Source organism: Mesoplodon mirus, assembly GCF_964341445.2.
Source record: "Mesoplodon mirus genome assembly, chromosome: 1".
Taxonomy (NCBI): Eukaryota; Metazoa; Chordata; class Mammalia; order Artiodactyla; family Ziphiidae; genus Mesoplodon; species Mesoplodon mirus.
Genome location: NC_138976.1, coordinates 231458291 through 231476670, shown reverse-complemented (window position 1 = coordinate 231476670; position 18380 = coordinate 231458291). Strand labels below are relative to the sequence as shown.

The 18380-nt window shown below is 44.8% G+C and overlaps 1 pseudogene across 1 annotated transcript; it reads left to right on the top strand.

Moving 5' to 3' along the window:
* Positions 1-332: 332 nt before the first annotated feature.
* On the top strand, positions 333-936 carry LOC309801916 (phosphatidylethanolamine-binding protein 1-like; annotated as a pseudogene). Its single transcript has one exon. The product of its transcript is annotated as a phosphatidylethanolamine-binding protein 1-like (transcript).
* The last annotated feature ends 17444 nt before the right edge of the window (positions 937-18380 follow it).

Here is an 18380-nt window from a genome sequence, read left to right as displayed (position 1 = left end):
TCACACCTCCAGGTCCCTCCACCGGGCGGACAGAGGAGGAAGGGAAGGTTTGGTGTGGCTCTTGCTTTGTCGGCTCCATAAGTTGTTTTGCGCAAACATGAACAGTTGTTGCACGACCAGTCCAGGCCCGGCCACCCTGGCCGGCAGTGCTGAGGGGAGATCCTCCCAATGGCAGGGCCCTGGCAGCGCTTCTGTGCATCACAGGATGTGTGGATGAAAAGAGATGCACAGAGTTGCCTCAGGACAGTCTGCAGACTGCTGGGAGTCTGGACTGCTACCCTGCGCGAGTCCTGCTGCTGCTTTCCCTGCTGTCCGCCCCTCTCGGCTCCACGATGCCGGTGGACCTCAACAAGTGGTCCGGGCCTTTGAGCCTGCAGGAAGTGGACGAGAGGCCACAGCACCCGCTGCAGGTGAAGAACTGGCCCACCAGCATTGCATGGGATGGCCTTGATCCAGGTACATTGCATACCCTTGTCTTGACAGACACGGATGTTCCCATCAGGAAGGATCCCAAACACAGGGAATGGCACCATTTCCTGGTGAACAACATGAAGGGCGACGACCTCAGCAGTGGCACGGTGCTCTCCGATTACGTGGGCTCTGGGCCACCCAGGGGCACAGGCCTTCACCGCTACGCCTGGCAGGTCTATGAGCACGACAGGCCACTGAAGTGTGATGAGCCCATTCCCAGCAACCGACCTGGAGAGGAGTGGCGAATTCAAGGCAGCGAATTTCCGCAGAAAGTTCGAGCTCGGGTCTCTGGTGGCCGGCGCGTGTTACCAGGCCGAATGGGATGACTATGCGCCCAAACTCCACGAGCAGCTGTCTAGGAAGTGGAGGAAAGCCAGGAGACGGACGTGGTCCCAGAGGTCCCAAGCAGTGTCTCAGTGTAGTGACGCGCGTAGACTGCCCCCCTCCCCGCTGCCCCAGCCCTGAACAGTGAGAGTTATAGGTTTAGGGTGACTTTTGCTTCTGCCTGTCCTCTGTAATTCTAGGGAGTTTACGTTTTGATCAAATCTGAACTCCGTTTTGGTGGGAGATATTTTGGTAGTAGGATGGGGTCATCAAAATGTTAACATAAGAATAACAACCCAGACGTTAAAGAAAAAAAAGATTCTGGTAAAAAGACGGGTCTGCAGTATTAGAACAGAGCATCAAAGAATCTTTAAGGGAGGTTGAAAAAAAGAAAAGGTTGATTGCCTCTGCCTTTGTGAGCCCGAGCCCAGGACTGTGTGTGACGACGTCTTCTGGCATGTGTTTTCACTGTCCTGTCTCTAAGACAACCAGGGGCCCGTCCGCTAGCCCCCCACGTGGTACATCTCTGGCTGGTAATTGGGTATCAGTGTCCCGCTCTGGCTCCTTTAAAGAGCAGTACTGAAGAAAGCAATAGGGAGAGAGTCACTTTGCTGTTAAAGCGTGGCCCTCTGGATGAGCTGCAGGGCTGAGTGAGAGATCATCAGAAATCCGAAGGTCTGTGCCTGTTAAATTGATCACTCTTCGGTGTAAGAAAAGCCGATCTGGAATTGCTGGATGTTGTGTTAATTCTGCTATTTGCTTATAGTTGAATAAAAATGAAAACATTGTGTAGATGAAAAAAAAAAGGAAAAAAAGAAAAGATGCACGGACTCTTTAGCAGCAGCAAACCATTGCAGAGAAAATGGTCTGGACACCGGCAGGAGATCATCCACTGCTCGGAGCCCACACAGCCAGGTGGACGGGGTGATACGTCCAGTGGACAGCAGCCGACCTCTGTGCCCCCCTCCTGGAACTTGTACATGGGCCGGGGACAGAGGTCATGGTGGGGTGCTGGGACGGTGCAGGCACCTGGGAGCACGGACACCCGGCCACGCGCTGAGTGAGCTCCTCCCACTGTGAGCGTTAGACCCGCGGCCTGAGTATCAGCACCGGAGACGTCCCCACCCCTCAGGGACACCAACCCGCCCCTGGGTGGCAAGTTGATTCCATCCCATCCTTCCAGGCTGAAGGAGGCGGTGATGCATCCTTGTTGGGATGGATGCATCCTCGTTGGGATGGATGCATCTGCTGGACGTGGGCTTGCCCTTCCAGGCTCAGAGCCTGGGGAACTAACACCCGCACGTGCACACTGGCGGGGGTCCATGCATAACAAACACAGCTCCCTCCCCCCCACGGGAGACTATGTTGAGAGGCGTATTCTACAGGAGCTTCTCAAGTTTCCCAGCAGGACTAAGCCTCCGTCACCCCTGTGAAATGTGCTATGTGACAAAACCATTCCTGGTGCCCCTCCTTTCCACCTACCCCTGCATCTGCTTACCCACCAGCCCTGGCCATCCCAACACAGGCTCCTGTCCACTCCGGGGCACTCCCCAAGTAAACCGCTGACACTCAGACCACTGTCGCGGGCTCTGCTTTGGGGGCATTCACTGTTCCCTCACCGCAGCCACCCTGTTTTCCCTGGTGCTTCAAACGGCGTGAAGCCCTCCCTCCTCAGGACCAGCGCTGAGCGAGAGTCGGGGAGGACCCGCCCCTGAGATTAAAACAAGCCCAGTACATCCCCCAATGGAAGAGTTTCCAGAAAAGATGCCACTGAGAATCGAAAGAGGGTTGAGATTCAAACCTGCCGCTGGATCGGTGGTGAGTGGGAAGGTGTCTGCAGCCGAAGGAAGCACGTCCTGGGGAAATGGGGTCGGAAAGCAGAACGCATTGACTCAGCATCTAGCTGCAGAGAACCTGCCGTGTGCGGGGGACGCAGGGCCGCGACGGACAAGAGCCATCTCTGCACTCGGGGGTCAGAGAAACAAACAAAAATGGACATATTTTAAAATTGCAGGAAGTGCCATGAAAAAAGCAGAATTATAAGGAGTTGGATGGGGCTGTTAGAAAAGGTACCTCCAAGGAAGTGAGACTTCAGATGAGACCTGAAGGGGGAAGGGAGCCTCCGTGCAAAGGACTGGGGGGATGTTTCAGGCAGTAGCCCCGTGGGCGAGCTCGGGGGGCAGGCGCCAAGGTCCCTCCGGGACCCGCGTGCCGGGAGTGAAGCCGGGGCGAGGGATGTGAGCTGAGGCCCAGCTGCAGGAGGAGCAGGGCTGAGCCCTCGGGACGGGACGCCATGCACAGGAGGAGATTCGTCCTCAGTGTGATCAGAGCTCCCGCCAGGGAGGAGGGAGGCGCGTGACCGGACGGCATTCTCAGCAGGTGATGCGGCTGCTCTTTGCAGGGCGGCTGTGCGGAACGGAGAGGTCGCAGGGAAAGCAGAAGAGGGAAGGCAGAGGCGGGAAACATGATCTCCTTTCTCAGGCAGTCTGTTCCTTTTAGGGAAAGGCCGGAGCGTGTTTCAGGCTGGACGGTCAGTGGAGGGACGGAAGATCCGGGAGAGCACGGAGGGCAGATGAGGCTTTCATCCAGGATGGCGGGATGGAGGACCCCTCCGCCTCCCTCTCCTCCCCAGATTGCATTAAAATTTCGGAGAAAGTATGTTCCTATGTTCAACATTATGTACTCATAACTGTATAGGAAAATAAAAAGGAACTCCTGGACCTAGCAATAAAATTGGATAAGATCGTTGGAGAACTGGGAAGCAGAGAAAATTATACCCGTGCAGTTCCCAAAAGGGGCAATGCCCACCCCCCAAGGGACATTTTAGAAATGTTTGCTGATGACACTGGCATTTAACGGTGGGGTACAGAAACACTAGCTGTCTTGCAAATCACAGATAGTTCCAGTTGCCCAGAAGTAAACCGTGTTTTACTTATAGGTACCACGTCTGTTTACACAGTTTTGATATAATGGAGTTTACACAATCCTGTGTACATCAAAAAAAGACTGTTCTTTCTTTTATTTGGAATTTAACTCAAGTTGTTTACCATTTCAAAATATTATGAAAACGTACTGTAAAGCTACCTGTGGTATTTGAAATACCAATATAGACCGTTTGTAGCTGTCAAATTCTTGTTGATTCTAAGATAAGTGAAGTATATGAATACATCTTTATATCTTCTTCATTACTCATTCTCAAAGATTTCCATTGTAGAAGTTTATATGATAAACTATTTTTCAGATAATTCATTGCTGCTGATTCTTAAATGACATGTGAAGGTCTGAGGTCCTAAACACATAATCTACATGAGGGTTTCCCTAAAGTATTCTACCTCAAACCCACATGTAAGTGTCCACAGTTAGCCTTCATTCCTATTTAAGAGAGAGACAGGTTAGGGAAACCCCAATCAGCCTTTTCACTAACCATCGCATTTTTCATTTATAATGTGAATATAAAAGTAAGAGCCATTAGAAAACAATAATAATCATACAGAAAATAAACATTAAAAATAAAGAGAAGCAAAATAAACGGACACATTAAGCAATGCCTGTCTCCTAAGAAAATAGAGATGATTTAGAGGCCAGAAGAGAACTTAAGAAAACTTCCACTAGTATTCTCATAGAGAATCAAAATACATCAAACCTATGAAACAAGTGCACTGCTATTGAAAAGAATAAACACAGGAATGAGCAAGTGCTCTTGATAATTAAAAATATGATTGCAGATATAAAATAAATAAGTTTGCTGAATAATAAAATAGAATCCCAGGTTGGTAGGCTAAAAGACAGAGCCCAGAAATCTCCCAGAATAAGCAGAAAAAGACAGCGGTAAAACAAGAGAAGCCTTAAGGCACATGAAGGATAGATCAAAGTCTAAAATCCATTTAACAGGAAATTCAGAAGGAAATACATGGGATACCAGAATAAGTGGTAAAAACAATCAAAAACATAATATGAGAAAATGTAATTTCAGAAGACTGATCCAGGGCTAAAAAGGTTTGAGTCTCTAGATTAAAAATTTCTCCCCAAACAAAAGCAAGTTTGATGAAAAAAAGAGAAGCCCACACCTAGACACACCCTGGTGAAATTCCAGTGCACCAAAGATACAGGGAAAAACTAAAATCTGAAAGAGGCAAGTAAGAGCCTGACATCTGAAGCCGATGCAGAAGTGAACGCCTGAGTCTCCAACCAGCAATTTGTCTGACCTGAGGCAAGTGCTTCAGTCTCCTGGTCTGAAAATTTGTGATAATGTTGCTATCCTAGGGTCATTGTCAAGATAAAGTGTGTTCGTACATTGCTTAAAGAGTACCTGGACACAGAACTGGTTAAAGCAAGTTCTTTTATATCACGGTGAACGCTGAAGGCGCTGCCACACGACCAGTGTCTTCAGTGTTCTTTGATGCTTTGAAACGTCTACAGTAAGCAAGTTCTAACGATATAGGATACTTTTCTCACTAAACTTGTATAGATGAAAAATGTCACCTGCCATATCAGTGAACAAAGGCTGTTGCAGCCACCAAACCCTCAGCCACTGCAGCTGCCCCCAACGGTGCACCCCAAGGAGACTCAGGATGGGAAGGCACAGGACACTGGCCCCAGAGAGCTGAGGTGCAGATCAAAGGAATGATTCCAGTGAGCCCAGACTTTGCATCTTCCCATACACAGAAAAGCGCTAAACTCCTTAACTGGAGGTGTCTGGTTTTCTTTAATGAACAGTCATCTTTTGACGTTCCGACTACCTGGTCTTTGTTGCAAAAACCCTATATATCCTGGACCCCCCTCAACTCTTCGGAGCAGACCCCCGGAGCTGTATTTCAAACACCGATAACATAAAAATGCCAATATAACTAACCAATTTAAGAAGTTATCAAGAGAGAGGAATGGTGGGAAAGGAGTAAGTACGCCATTTCTATCCTTTTACAAGAGGGAGTCCAGAGACAGCACCCAAAGCTGATGAGAGAGACTGAAGGCTTATGTCCCCACATGCATAGGTTGGAGCCCCAAGCCCTCAGCCTGATGGTATTTGGAGACGGGGCCTGTGCGGGATAATAAGGGTGAGATGAGGTCATGGGGAGGTCCTCATGACAGGACTGGTGTCCCTTTAAGAAGAGACGCCAGCTCTCGCTCTCTTCCTCTCTCCCCCCACCTCTCCCTCTCCCTCTCTCTCCCTCTCCCTCCCTCCTCTCTCTCTCCCTCTCTCTCTCTCTCTCCCTCTCCCTCCCTCTCTCTCTCCCTCTCCCTCCCTCTCTCTCTCCCTCTCTCTCTCCTCTCTCTCTCCCTCTCTCTCTCTCTCCCTCTCTCTCTCTCCCTCTCCCTCTCTCTCTCACTCTCTCTCCCTCCCTCTCTCCCTCTCCCCCTCTCCCTCCCTCTCTCTCCCCCCCTCTCTCTCCCTCTCTCCCTCTCTCTCTCCCTCTCCCTCCCTCTCTCTCTCCCTCTCTCTCTCCTCTCTCTCTCCCTCTATCTCTCTCCCTCCCTCTCTCTCTCTCTCCCCACCCCTGCCCCTGCCCCCACCATCATGTGAGGACAAAGGAAGAAGGTGGCCATGTGCAACCAGGAAGAGAGCCCTGACCAGAAACCAGATCAGCAGGAACCTTGATCTTGGACTTCTGAAGCCTCCAGAACCATGAGAAATGCATTCGTTGTGCAAGGTGAAGAGTCTCTGCTATTTTGTTTTGGCAGCTCTAATAGATTAAGACAATTGATAAATTAAAAAATAAACTCTTCCCACATTTCCCAAACAAGTTGCATCCCTGAATAAGCAAAACTTTTTTTGAGGAGAAATTTGTCTTTATAGAAGTAAGACAGTTCAAAAATATATATAAAGAAGGAATGAGGGATTTATAGTATCCTCATTCTGAAATGCCTAATGAATTAGTGGATTTAAACACTGAGCATCAGTGGATACTAACACCACAAAAATAGAGATAGCAGGACATTATTTGTCTCTGAATAAAACAAAACTCCATCTACAAGAACTCTTGAGAAAACTCATCCTGCCTCTAATTACAAACACTGAGAGAGAAAAAGAGTGTTCAAAAGAAAACCTCAGGCCCACAAGGGCATCACTGATGCTAAAAGCCCAAGATACTGAACCTAGATTTAATACTTGATCTGGGGACTTCCCTTGTGGCGCAGTGGTTAAGAATCTGCCTGCCAATGCAGGGGACACGGGTTCGAGCCCTGGTCCAGGAAGATCCCACATACTGCGGAGCAACTAAGCCCGCGAGCCACAACTACTGAGCCCATGTGCCACAACTACTGAACCCCACGCACCTAGAGCCCGTGCTGCACAACAAAAGAAGCCACCTCCATGAGAAGCCTGTGCACCACAAGGAAGAGTAGTCCCCACTCACGGCAACTAGGGAAAGCAGGTGCACAGCAACGAAGACCCAACGCAGCCAAAAATAAATAAATAAATGTATTTTTTAAAAAAAAGAAAATACTTACTCTAATTACAGTTCCTACCTCTTCCAGAAATGTAATTTTAATCAACCAGTCTGGAATTTTCTGGTCAGCACCAATGAAGTAATCTGCCATGTGTCCCCTCTCCATCCCCCAGGGGAAGAGGCATGTGCAAGATGAAACCCTTGCAGTCCCCCCGCAAAACTGGAAATAATTATTTCTTTTCTTTCGCTAACAGCTCCCTTACTCCACCCTTCTTCCAACGAAAAACCTCCATTTTGATAGCCCCTTGGAGCACCCATCTAATTGCTAGATGGGATGCTGCCTCATTTATGAATCATTGAATAAAGCCAATTAGATCTTCAAATTTACTCAGTTAAATTCCTTTTTTTTAACAAGAGAGAGACAGTAACAGAAGGAAAGAAAGGAGAGGAAACTTGAGAGGTGTCCACCAATTGCAATGCAAGGACTTCATTTAGATTCTGGTTAAAGTAAGAAAGAAAAATGGGAGGGGACCGGGGAAGATGGCGGAAGAGTAAGACGCAGAGATCACCTTCCTCCCCACAGATACACCAGAAATTCACCTACTCGTGGAACAACTCCTACAGAACACCTACTGAACGCTGGCAGAAGACCCCAGACCTCCCAAAAGGCAAGACACTCCCCACGTACCTGGGTAGGGGAAAAGGAAAAGAATAAACAGAGACAAAAGGATAGGGCCGGGACCTGCACCCGTGGGAGGGAGCCGTGAAGGAGAAACGGTTTCCACACACTAGGAGCCCCTTCGCGGGCGGAGACTGCGGGTGGCGGAGGGGGAAAGCTTCGGAGCCGCGGAGGAGACCGCAGCCACAGGGGTGCGGAGGCAAAGCAGAGAGATTCCCGCACAGAGGACCGGTGCCGACCGCCACCCACCAGCCCGGGAGGCTTGTCTGCTCACCCGCCGGGGCGGGCGGGGCTGGGAGCTGAGGCTCGGGCTTCAGTCAGAGCACGCTGGCGGCGTGAACACAGCCTGAAGGGAGTTAGTGCGCCACGGCCGGCCGGGAGGGAGTCCGGGGAAAAGTCTGGAGCTGCCGAAGAGGCAAGAGACTTTTCCTTCCCTCTTTGTTTCCTGGTGCGTGAGGAGAGGGGATTCAGAGCGCTGCTGAAAGGAGGCTCCAGAGACGGGCGCGAGGCGCGGCTCAAAGCGCGGACCTCAGAGACGGGCGTGGGACGCTGGGGCTGCTGCTGCCGCCACCAAGAAGCCCGTGTGTGAGCGCAGGTCACTCTCCACACCTCCCCTCCCGGGAGCCTGTGCTGCCCGCCACCGCCACGGTCCCGGGCTCCACAGACCACATCCCCGGGAGAACGCACGGGCGCGCCTCGGGCTGACGCAACGTCACGCCGGCCTCCCCCGACGCACGCTCGCCCCGCCTCCGTGCCCCTCCCTCCCCCGCGGCCTGAGGGAGCCAGAGCCCCCGAATCAGCGGCTCCTTTAACCCCGTCCTGTCTGAGCGAAGAACAGACGTCCTCCGGCGACCTACACGCAGAGGCGGGGCCGAATCCAAAGCTGAGCCCCGGGAGCTGTGCAAACAAAGAAGACAAAGGGGAATCTCTCCCAGCAGCCTCAGAAGCAGCGGATTAAAGCTCCACAATCAACTTGATGTGCCCTGCATCTGTGGAATACGTGAATAGACAACGAACCATCCCAAATTGAGGAGATGGACTTTAAGAACAAGATTTATGATTTTTTCCCTTTTTCCTCTTTTTACAACGAATTATCCCAAATTGAGGAGGTGGACTTTGAGAGCAAGATTTACGATTTTTTCCCCTTTTCCTCTTTTTGTGAATGTGTATGTGTATGCTTCTGTGTGAGATTTTCTCTGTATAGCTTTGCTTCCACCATTTGTCCCAGGGTTCTATCCATCCGTTTTTATTTTGTTTGTTTGTTTTTTGTTTTTTTAATTTTTTTAATAATTATTTTTTATTTTAATAATGCTATTATATTTATCATACTTTATTCTATTTTACTTTATCTTCTCTCTTTCTCTTTTTCCTACCTTCCTTCCTCCTTTCTTTCTTTCTTTCTTTCTTTCTTTCTTTCTACTTCTACTAATTCTTTCTTTCTACTTTTTCTCCCTTTTATGCTGAGCCGGGTGGATGAAAGGCTCTTGGTGCTGCAGCCAGGAGTCAGTGCTGTGCCTCTGAGGTGGGAGAGCCAACATCAGGACACTGGTCCACAAGAGACCCCCCCGCTCCACATAATATCAAACAGCAAAAATCTCCCAGAGATCTCCATCTCAGTACCAACACCCAGCTTCACTCAACGACCAGCAAGCTACAGTGCTGGACACCCTATGCCAAACAACTAGCAAGACAGGAACACAACCCCACCCATTAGCAGAGAGGCTGCCTAAAAACATAATAAGGCCACAGACACCCCAAAACACACCACCAGATGTGGACCTGTCCGCCAGAAAGACAAGATCGAGCCTCATCCACCAGAACACAGGCACCAGTCCCCTCCAACAGGAAGCCTACACAACCCACTGAAACAACCTTAGCCACTGGGGACAGACACCAAAAACAATGGGAACTACGAACTTGCAGCCTGCAAAAAGGAGACCCCAAACACAGTAAGTGAAGCAAAATGAGAAGACAGAAAAACTAACAGCAGGAGAAGGGGCAAGATAAAAACCCACCAGACCTAACAAATGAAGAGGAAATAGGCAGTCTACCTGAAAAAGAATTCAGAATAATGATAGTAAAGATAATCCAAAATCTTGCAAATAGAATAGAGAAAATGCAAGAAACAGTTAACAAGGACCTAGAAGAACTAAAGATGAATCAAGCAATGATTAGAAACACAATAAATGAAATTAAAAATACTCTAGATGGGATCAATAGCAGAATAACTGAGGCAGAAGAACAGATAAGTGACCTGCAAGATAAAATAGTGGAAATAACTGCTGCAGAGCAGAATAAAGAAAAAACAATGAAAGGAACTGAGGACAGTCTCAGAGACCTCTGGGACAACATTAAACGCACCAACATTCGAATTATAGGGGTTCCAGAAGAAGAAGAGAAAAACAAAGGGACTGAGAAAATATTTGAAGAGATTATAGTTGAAAACTTCCCTAATATGGGAAAGGAAATAGTTAATCAAGTCCAGGAGGCACAGAGAGTCCCATACAGAATAAATCCAAGGAGAAATATGCCAAGACACATATTAATCAAACTGTCAAAAATTAAACACAAAGAAAACATATTAAAAGCAGCAAGGGAAAAACAACAAATAACACACAAGGGAATCCCCATCAGGTTAACAGCTGATCTTTCAGCAGAAACTCTACAAGCCAGAAGGGAGTGGCAGGACATAATTAAAGTGATGAAGGAGAAAAACCTGCAACCAAGATTACTCTACCCAGCAAGGATCTCATTCAGATTTGATGGAGAAATTAAAACCCTTACAGACAAGCAAAAGCTGAGAGAGTCCAGCACCACCAAACCAGCTTTACAACAAAAGCTAAGGAACTTCTCTAGGCAAGAAACACAACAGAAGGAAAATACCTACAATAACGAACCCAAAACAATTAAGAAAATGGGAATAGGAACATACATATTGATAATTACCTTAAATGTAAATGGACTAAATGCTCCCACCAAAAGACAAGATTGGCTGAATGGATACAAAAACAAGACCCATATATGTTGTCTACAAGAGACCCACTTCAGACCTAGAGACAGATACAGATTGAAAGTAAGGGGATGGAAAAAAATATTCCATGAAAATGGAAATCAAAAGAAAGCGGGAGTAGCAATTCTCATATCAGATAAAATAGACTTTAAAATAAAGACTATTAGAAGAGACAAAGAAGGACACTACATGATGATCAAGGGAGCGATCCAAGAAGAAGATATAACAATTGTAAATATTTATGCACCCAACATAGGAGCACCTCAATACATAAGGCAAATACTAACAGCCATAAAAGGGGAAATTGACAGTAACACACTCATAGTAGGGGACTTCAACACCCCACTTTCACCAATGGACAGATCATCCAAAATGAAAATAAATAAGGAAACACAAGCTTTAAGTGATACATTAAACAAGATGGACTCAATTGATATTTATAGGACATTCCATACAGAAACAACAGAATACATATTTTTCTCAAGTGCTCATGGAACATTCTCCAGGATAGATCATATCTTGGGTCACAAATCAAGTCTTGGTAAATTTAAGAAAATTGAAATTGTATCAAGTATCTTTTTTGACCACAATGCTATGAGACTAGATATCAATTACAGGAAAAGATCTGTAAAAAATACAAACATATGGAGGCTAAACAATACACTACTTAACAATGAAGTGATCACTGAAGAAATCAAAGAGGAAATTAAAAAATACCTAGAAACAAATGACAATGGACACACGACGATCCAAAACCTATGGGATGCAGCAAAAGCAGTTCTAAAGGGGAAGTTTATAGCAATACAATCCCACCTTAAGAAACAGGAAACATCTCGAGTAAACAACCTGACCCTGCACCTAAAGCAATTAGAGAAAGAAGAACAAAAAACCCCCAAAGTTAGCAGAAGGAAAGAAATCATAAAGATCAGATCAGAAATAAATGAAAAAGAAATGAAGGAAACAATAGCAAAGATCAATAAAACTAAAAGCTGGTTCTTTGAGAAGATAAACAAAATTGATAAACCATTAGCCAGACTCATCAAGAAAAAAAGGGAGAAGACTCAAATCAACAGAATTAGAAATGAAAAAGGAGAAGTTACAACTGACAATGCAGAAATACAAAAGATCATGAGAGATTACTACAAGCAACTCTATGCCAATAAAATGGACAACCTGGAAGAAATGGACAAATTCTTAGAAATGCACAACCTGCCAACACTGAATCAGGAAGAAACAGAAAATATGAATAGACAAATCACAAGCACTGAAATTGAAACTGTGATTACAAATCTTCCAACAAACAAAAGCCCAGGACCAGATGGCTTCACAGGCAAATTCTATCAAACATGTAGAGAAGAGATAACACCTATCCTTCTCAAACTCTTCCAAAATATAACAGAGGGAGGAACACTCCCAAACTCATTCTACGAGGCCACCATCACCTTGATACCAAAACCAGACAAGGATGTCACAAAGAAAGAAAACTACAGGCCAATATCACTGATGAACATAGATGCAAAAATCCTCAACAAAATACTAGCAAACAGAATCCAAGAGCACATTAAAAGGATCATAGTGGGGTTTATTCCAGGAATACAAGGATTCTTCAATATAGGCAAATCAATCAACATGATACACCATATTAACAAATTGAAGGAGAAAGACCATATGATCATCTCAATAGATGCAGAGAAAGCTTTTGACAAAATTCAACACCCATTTATGAAAAAAACCCCTGCAGAAAGTAGGCATAGAGGGAACTTTCCTCAACAAAATAAAGGCCATATATGACAAACCCACAGCCAACATTGTCCTCAATGGTGAAAAACTGAAACCATTTCCACTAAGATCAGGGACAAGACAAGGTTGCCCACTCTCACCACTCTTATTCAACATAGCTTTGGAAGTTTTAGCCACAGCAATCAGAGAAGAAAAGGAAATAAAAGGCATCCAAATTGGAAAAGAAGAAGTAAAGCTGTCACTGTTTGCGAATGACATGATACTATATATAGAGAATCCTAAGGATGCTACCAGAAAACTACTAGAGTTGATCAATTAATTTGGTAAAGTAGCAGGATACAAAATTAATGCACAGAAATCTCTGGCATTCCTGTACACTAATGATGAAAAATCTGAAAGTGAAATCAAGAAAACACTCCCATTTACCATTGCAAGAAAAAGAATAAATATCTAGGAATAAACCTACCTAAGGAGACAAAAGACCTGTATGCAGAAAATTATAAGACACTGATGAAAGAAATTAAAGATGATACAAATAGATGGAGAGATATACCATGTTGATGGATTGGAAGAATCAATATTGTGAAAATGACTCTACTACCCAAAGCAATCTACAGATTCAATGCAATCCCTATCAAACTACCACTGGCATTTTTCACAGAACTAGAACAAAAAATTTCAAAATTTGTTTGGAAAAACAAAAGACCCCGAATAGCCAAAGCAACCTTGAGAACAAAAAACGGAGCTGGAGGAATCAGGCTCCCTGACTTCAGACTATGCTACAAAGCTACAGTAATCAAGACAGTATGGTACTGGCAAAAAAACAGAAATATAGATCAATGGAACAGGATAGAAAGCCCAGAGATACACCCACACACATATGGTCACCTTATGTTTGATAAAGGAGGCAGGAATGTACAGTGGAGAAAGGACAGCCTCTTCAATAAGTGGTGCTGGGAAAACTGGACAGGGACATGTAAAAGTATGAGATTAGATCACTCCCTAATACCATACACAAAAATAAGCTCAAAATGGATTAAAGACCTAAATGTAAGGCCAGACACTATCAAACTCTTAAGGAAAACATAGGCAGAACACTCTATGACATAAACCACAGCAAGATCCTTTTGGACCCATCTCCTAGAGAAATGGAAATAAAAACAAAAATAAACACATGGGACCTAATGAAACTTCAAAGCTTTTGCACAGCAAAGGAAACCATAAACAAGACCAAAAGGCAACCCTCAGAATGGGAGAAAATATTTGCAAATGAAGCAACTGACAAAGGATTAATCTCCAAAATTTATAAGCAGCTCATGCAGCTAAATAGCAAAAAAAAAACAACCCAATCCAAAAATGGGCAAAAGACCTAAATAGACATTTCTCCAAAGAAGATATACAGACTGCCAACAAACACATGAAAGAATGCTCAACATCATTAATCATTAGAGAAATGCAAATCAAAACTACAATGAGATATCATCTCACACCAGTGAGAATGGCCATCATCAAAAAATCTAGAAACAATAAATGCTGGAGAGGGTGTGGAGAAAAGGGAACCCTATTGCACTGCTGGTGGGAATGTGAATTGGTACAGCCACTATGGAGAACAGTATGGAGGTTCCTTAAAAAACTACAAATAGAACTACCATATGACCCAGCAATCCCACTACTAGGCATATACCCTGAGAAAACCATAATTCAAAAAGAGACACATACCAAAATGTTCATTGCAGCTCTATTCACAATAGCCCGGAGATGGAAACAACCTAAGTGTCCATCATCGGATGAATGGGTAAAGAAGATGTGGCACATATATACAATGGAATATTACTCAGCCATAAAAAGAAATGAAACTGAGCTATTTATAATGAGGTGGATAGACCTAGAGTCTGTCATACAGAGTGAAGTAAGTCAGAAAGAGAAAGACAAATACCGTATGCTAACACATATATATGGAATTAAAAAAAAAATGTCATGAAGAACCTAGGGGTAAAATGGGAATAAAGACACAGACCTACTTGAGAATGGACTTGAGGATATGGGGGGGGGGAAGGGTAAGCTGTGACAAAGCGAAAGAGAGGCATGGACATATATACACTACCAAACGTAAGGTAGATAGATAGTGGGAAGCAGCCGCAGAGCAAAGGGAGATCAGCTCGGTGCTTTGTGACTGCCTAGGGTGGTGGGAGGGAGACACAAGAGGGAAGGGATATGGGAACAGATGTATATGTATAACTGATTCACTTTGTTATAAAGCAGAAACTAATAAAAAATAAAAAATAAGAAAGAAAAGAAATAAAAATGGGAAAAAAATATGTGGGATATTGAGTCAGATACAGCAGTCCACGAAAATCCATGCTCTCCCTCCTGTGGTCCAGAATTGTCACTGCCAATGGCTCGGTCGTTGGCTGTCTGGACAATGACTAGATTTTCCAGACCCTTCTGCATCTGGAGGTGGCCATAAAATTAGTTCTTACCCATGGAATGTGAGCAGAAGTTACGGCAGCACTTCTGAGAAGTGGGTGTGCCTTTTCTATTGTTATTTCCCTTCTAAAAAGCTAAGTGCAGAGAATATTAAGACTTGGCATGTTGGGGCGAGATGTTGGAACCAGAGTATGGAAGAAGTCAAGGTACTGAATCACTGTTAAGGGTAGCCCACCAACTAGGAACATCTGCTTTGAACTTTTAGAAGAGCAAGAAACAGATTTGTATTGAGTTATACCACTGAAATTAGAGGTTCTAACAGTTACAGAAGTCAGTATTCCCTTAACTAGCACAGAAATTGGTACAGAAGGAGGGGGCCAACATTACATAATTGCACAATACTACAGTTCCTTTAATCCTTAGAAGCTGTGAATTCCAAGATGTACCATTATTTTATGTACCACTAAATTTTAACACTGACCATTAAACTACAACATACCATAGATTAGTATATATATCCTCATTGCAGAGATGTTGAAAGACAAAGACATGAATTACAAAATCAATGAAACCTGGTATGTATCTTGGGCTGGTGGACAGGTGACAGGCAGTGAAGAACCAGGCATCTCAGACTCCAAAGCTGGAAACCCACGTGATTCAAAGCAAAATGTTTGGTAAAAACTATCTCTTGGGGCTTCCCTGGTGGCGCAGTGGTTAAGAATCCACCTGCCAAAGCAGGGGGCACAGGTTCGAGCCCTGGTCTGGGAAGATCCCACATGCCACAGAGCAATTAAGCCCATGAGCCACAACTACTGAGCCTGTGCTCTAGAGCCTGTGAGCCACAACTACTGAGCCCATGTGCCGCAACTAATGAAGCCCACGCGCCTAGAGCCCATGCTCCGCAGCAAGAGAAGCCACCGCAATGAGAAGCCCACGCACAGTAAAAAAGACCCAACACAGCCAAAAATAATAAATAAATAAAATAAATTTTTTAAAAAAGCACAGACTCTTCGGAAAAAAAAAAAAACGAACAACTATCTCTTGCAAAACTAGTAAGCCGATCACATGCCAACTGAGTCATGCTCTAGGGGAAGTGACTGGACAGTTCATCAACGCCCACTGCCTTTTATTTGCTGTTTTTAGGGAGATATTACCAAAGAAGAGAGGGAAAGAAAAATATCTTAGGAAAGAACCAGCTGGTTTGAAAGAAGAATTAGAAGAAAGAAGGTCTCTCAAGGCAACTACTTCTGTATCCCAAATAAACAGCGGTAAGACTGGAAGGGGAGAAGAAAAAAAAAAAACCTTGCTCAACAAAGACCCATAAAGGATTCTTAGTTAAACAAAAGATCTTAGCCTTACTGCAGAAGTCAGATGAGGATGTTGTTTTCCCAGGCAAGATTTTCAAATAAATTTAAGATAGACTCCAAGAGTCTTGAGAGAGGTGCATGGGACCTAAAGATGCAGATGTAGTTACCAGTAGAGGGAACTAAGTTAGGGCCAATGAACTCAGGAGTTGACATGTTTCTTAGTGAGTTGGATTCCCGAATAAACCATGAGCTGGCCCCCAAAGGGTTATGTCAGGAAAACAACCATCAGGGCTCCGTACACAAGAGCAGGAAGTGACTTACAGCCTACCCGGGACTGTGCGGTGCTCCTTACAACACACAAATAACCCCCTTTGACATGGATTTAATTGTCTCTAGCTTCTTCAAGATTATCACCCTCTTCTCCTTTAATTTCCTGTATCATTAACCTCTCCCCGTCTACTGGTGTGGTAGGCTGAATAATGGTCCCTGAAATGTCCATGACCTAATCTTCCGACCTGTGAATATGTCACCTTACACAGCAAAAGAACTTTGCAGATGTGATTAAGCTAAAAACCTTGAGATGGGGAGATTACTTTGTATTATCTGGGTGGACCTGCATGATCACGAGGGTCCATATAAGAAGACAGAACTGTTAAACAAAAAAGAACCAGGACTTGATGACTTGGGAAATTCTCAGTCTGTCCAGATTGCAAAAGATATTAAAATTAGGAAATTCACTGTCCAGAAAGCATATTCTGACAAGAAAGCCAAGAGTTTGGCTGGATGACCTTTGGCTAGTGCCTTGAAAAGACCAAAAGAGGAATCAAGCACACAGGGTGCTCCTGAAGAGGGTGGCATGTGACTCCTGGGTCCCTCCAGCCTTCTCAGTAAAAGGCAGGATATACATAGGATTTTAAGGAAAGACTCTTGTTCAATGGAGTGAATCCCTATGAGTGCACAGGAGACCCACAAGGTACCTAAGAACATTCGATCAGCAGAAACACTGCCAGGTTGCGCTGAAAGGGACAGAGAATGAAAAAGGCTGCAGGACTCGCAAAATTCTATAGGCAGGCAACTGTCTGTTAAACAACTCAGCTGCAAACATGTGCTACCTTTCATTCAAAAGGAAGGATGTATCCAAGAGAAGAGCATCAAGCCAAGAGCCACAAAGGATTGTTTCCAAGCCTTGAAATCTGATGGTGTTTACCTTTCTGGATTTTTCAATTTCTTGGGACCCACAAGTGCCCTCTTTTTTTCTTCCATTTTCTGCCTTTTTGAACAGGGATGTTTATAACTTGTACCCTATCCCTGTCCCAACACTCTATTTTGGGAGCCGATAACTTGCTTTCTAGCTTCCAAGGTACATTGATGGAGAGGAATTTTGTCTGAGGATGGTTCACATGCAGTCTCACCCATACCTGATTTAAATAATTTAGGTGATGGGATTTGGATCTTTTGAGCTGATGAGATTTAGATGAAATTTTTAGACTTGAGATGAGGCTTTGGGAGACTTTGGAATGGGGTGAATGTATTTTGCATATAAAATAGATGAGAGTCTTTGGGGACAGAGGGTGGACTGTGGTAGACAAATAAATGGCCCCCAAAGAAGTCCATGTCCTAATCCCCAGAACCTGTGAATGTTACCTTATATGGCAAAAAGCACTTGCATATGTGATTGATTTAAGGATTTTGAGATGGCAGATTATCCTGGATTATCCAGGGGGCCCAATGTGATTTCAAGAATCTTTCTAAGGGAGAGGCAGGAGGTCAGAGGGGAGAGAAGTGCCATGCTGCTGCCTTATAGATGGGGGGCCAGGGGGCAGAGGACAGGTGATGCAGGCACCTCTGCAAGCTGGAAAAGACAAGGAAACAGATTTCCCTCACGAAGCCCCCAGGTGTAACACAGCCCTGCTAACGCCTTGATTTTAGACTTCTGACTTTCAGAATTGAAAGAGAACAAATTTGTGTGTTTTAAGCCAATAAGTTTGTGGTGATTCGTTACAACAGCAACAAGAATTCAGTACAACTGGCATTTA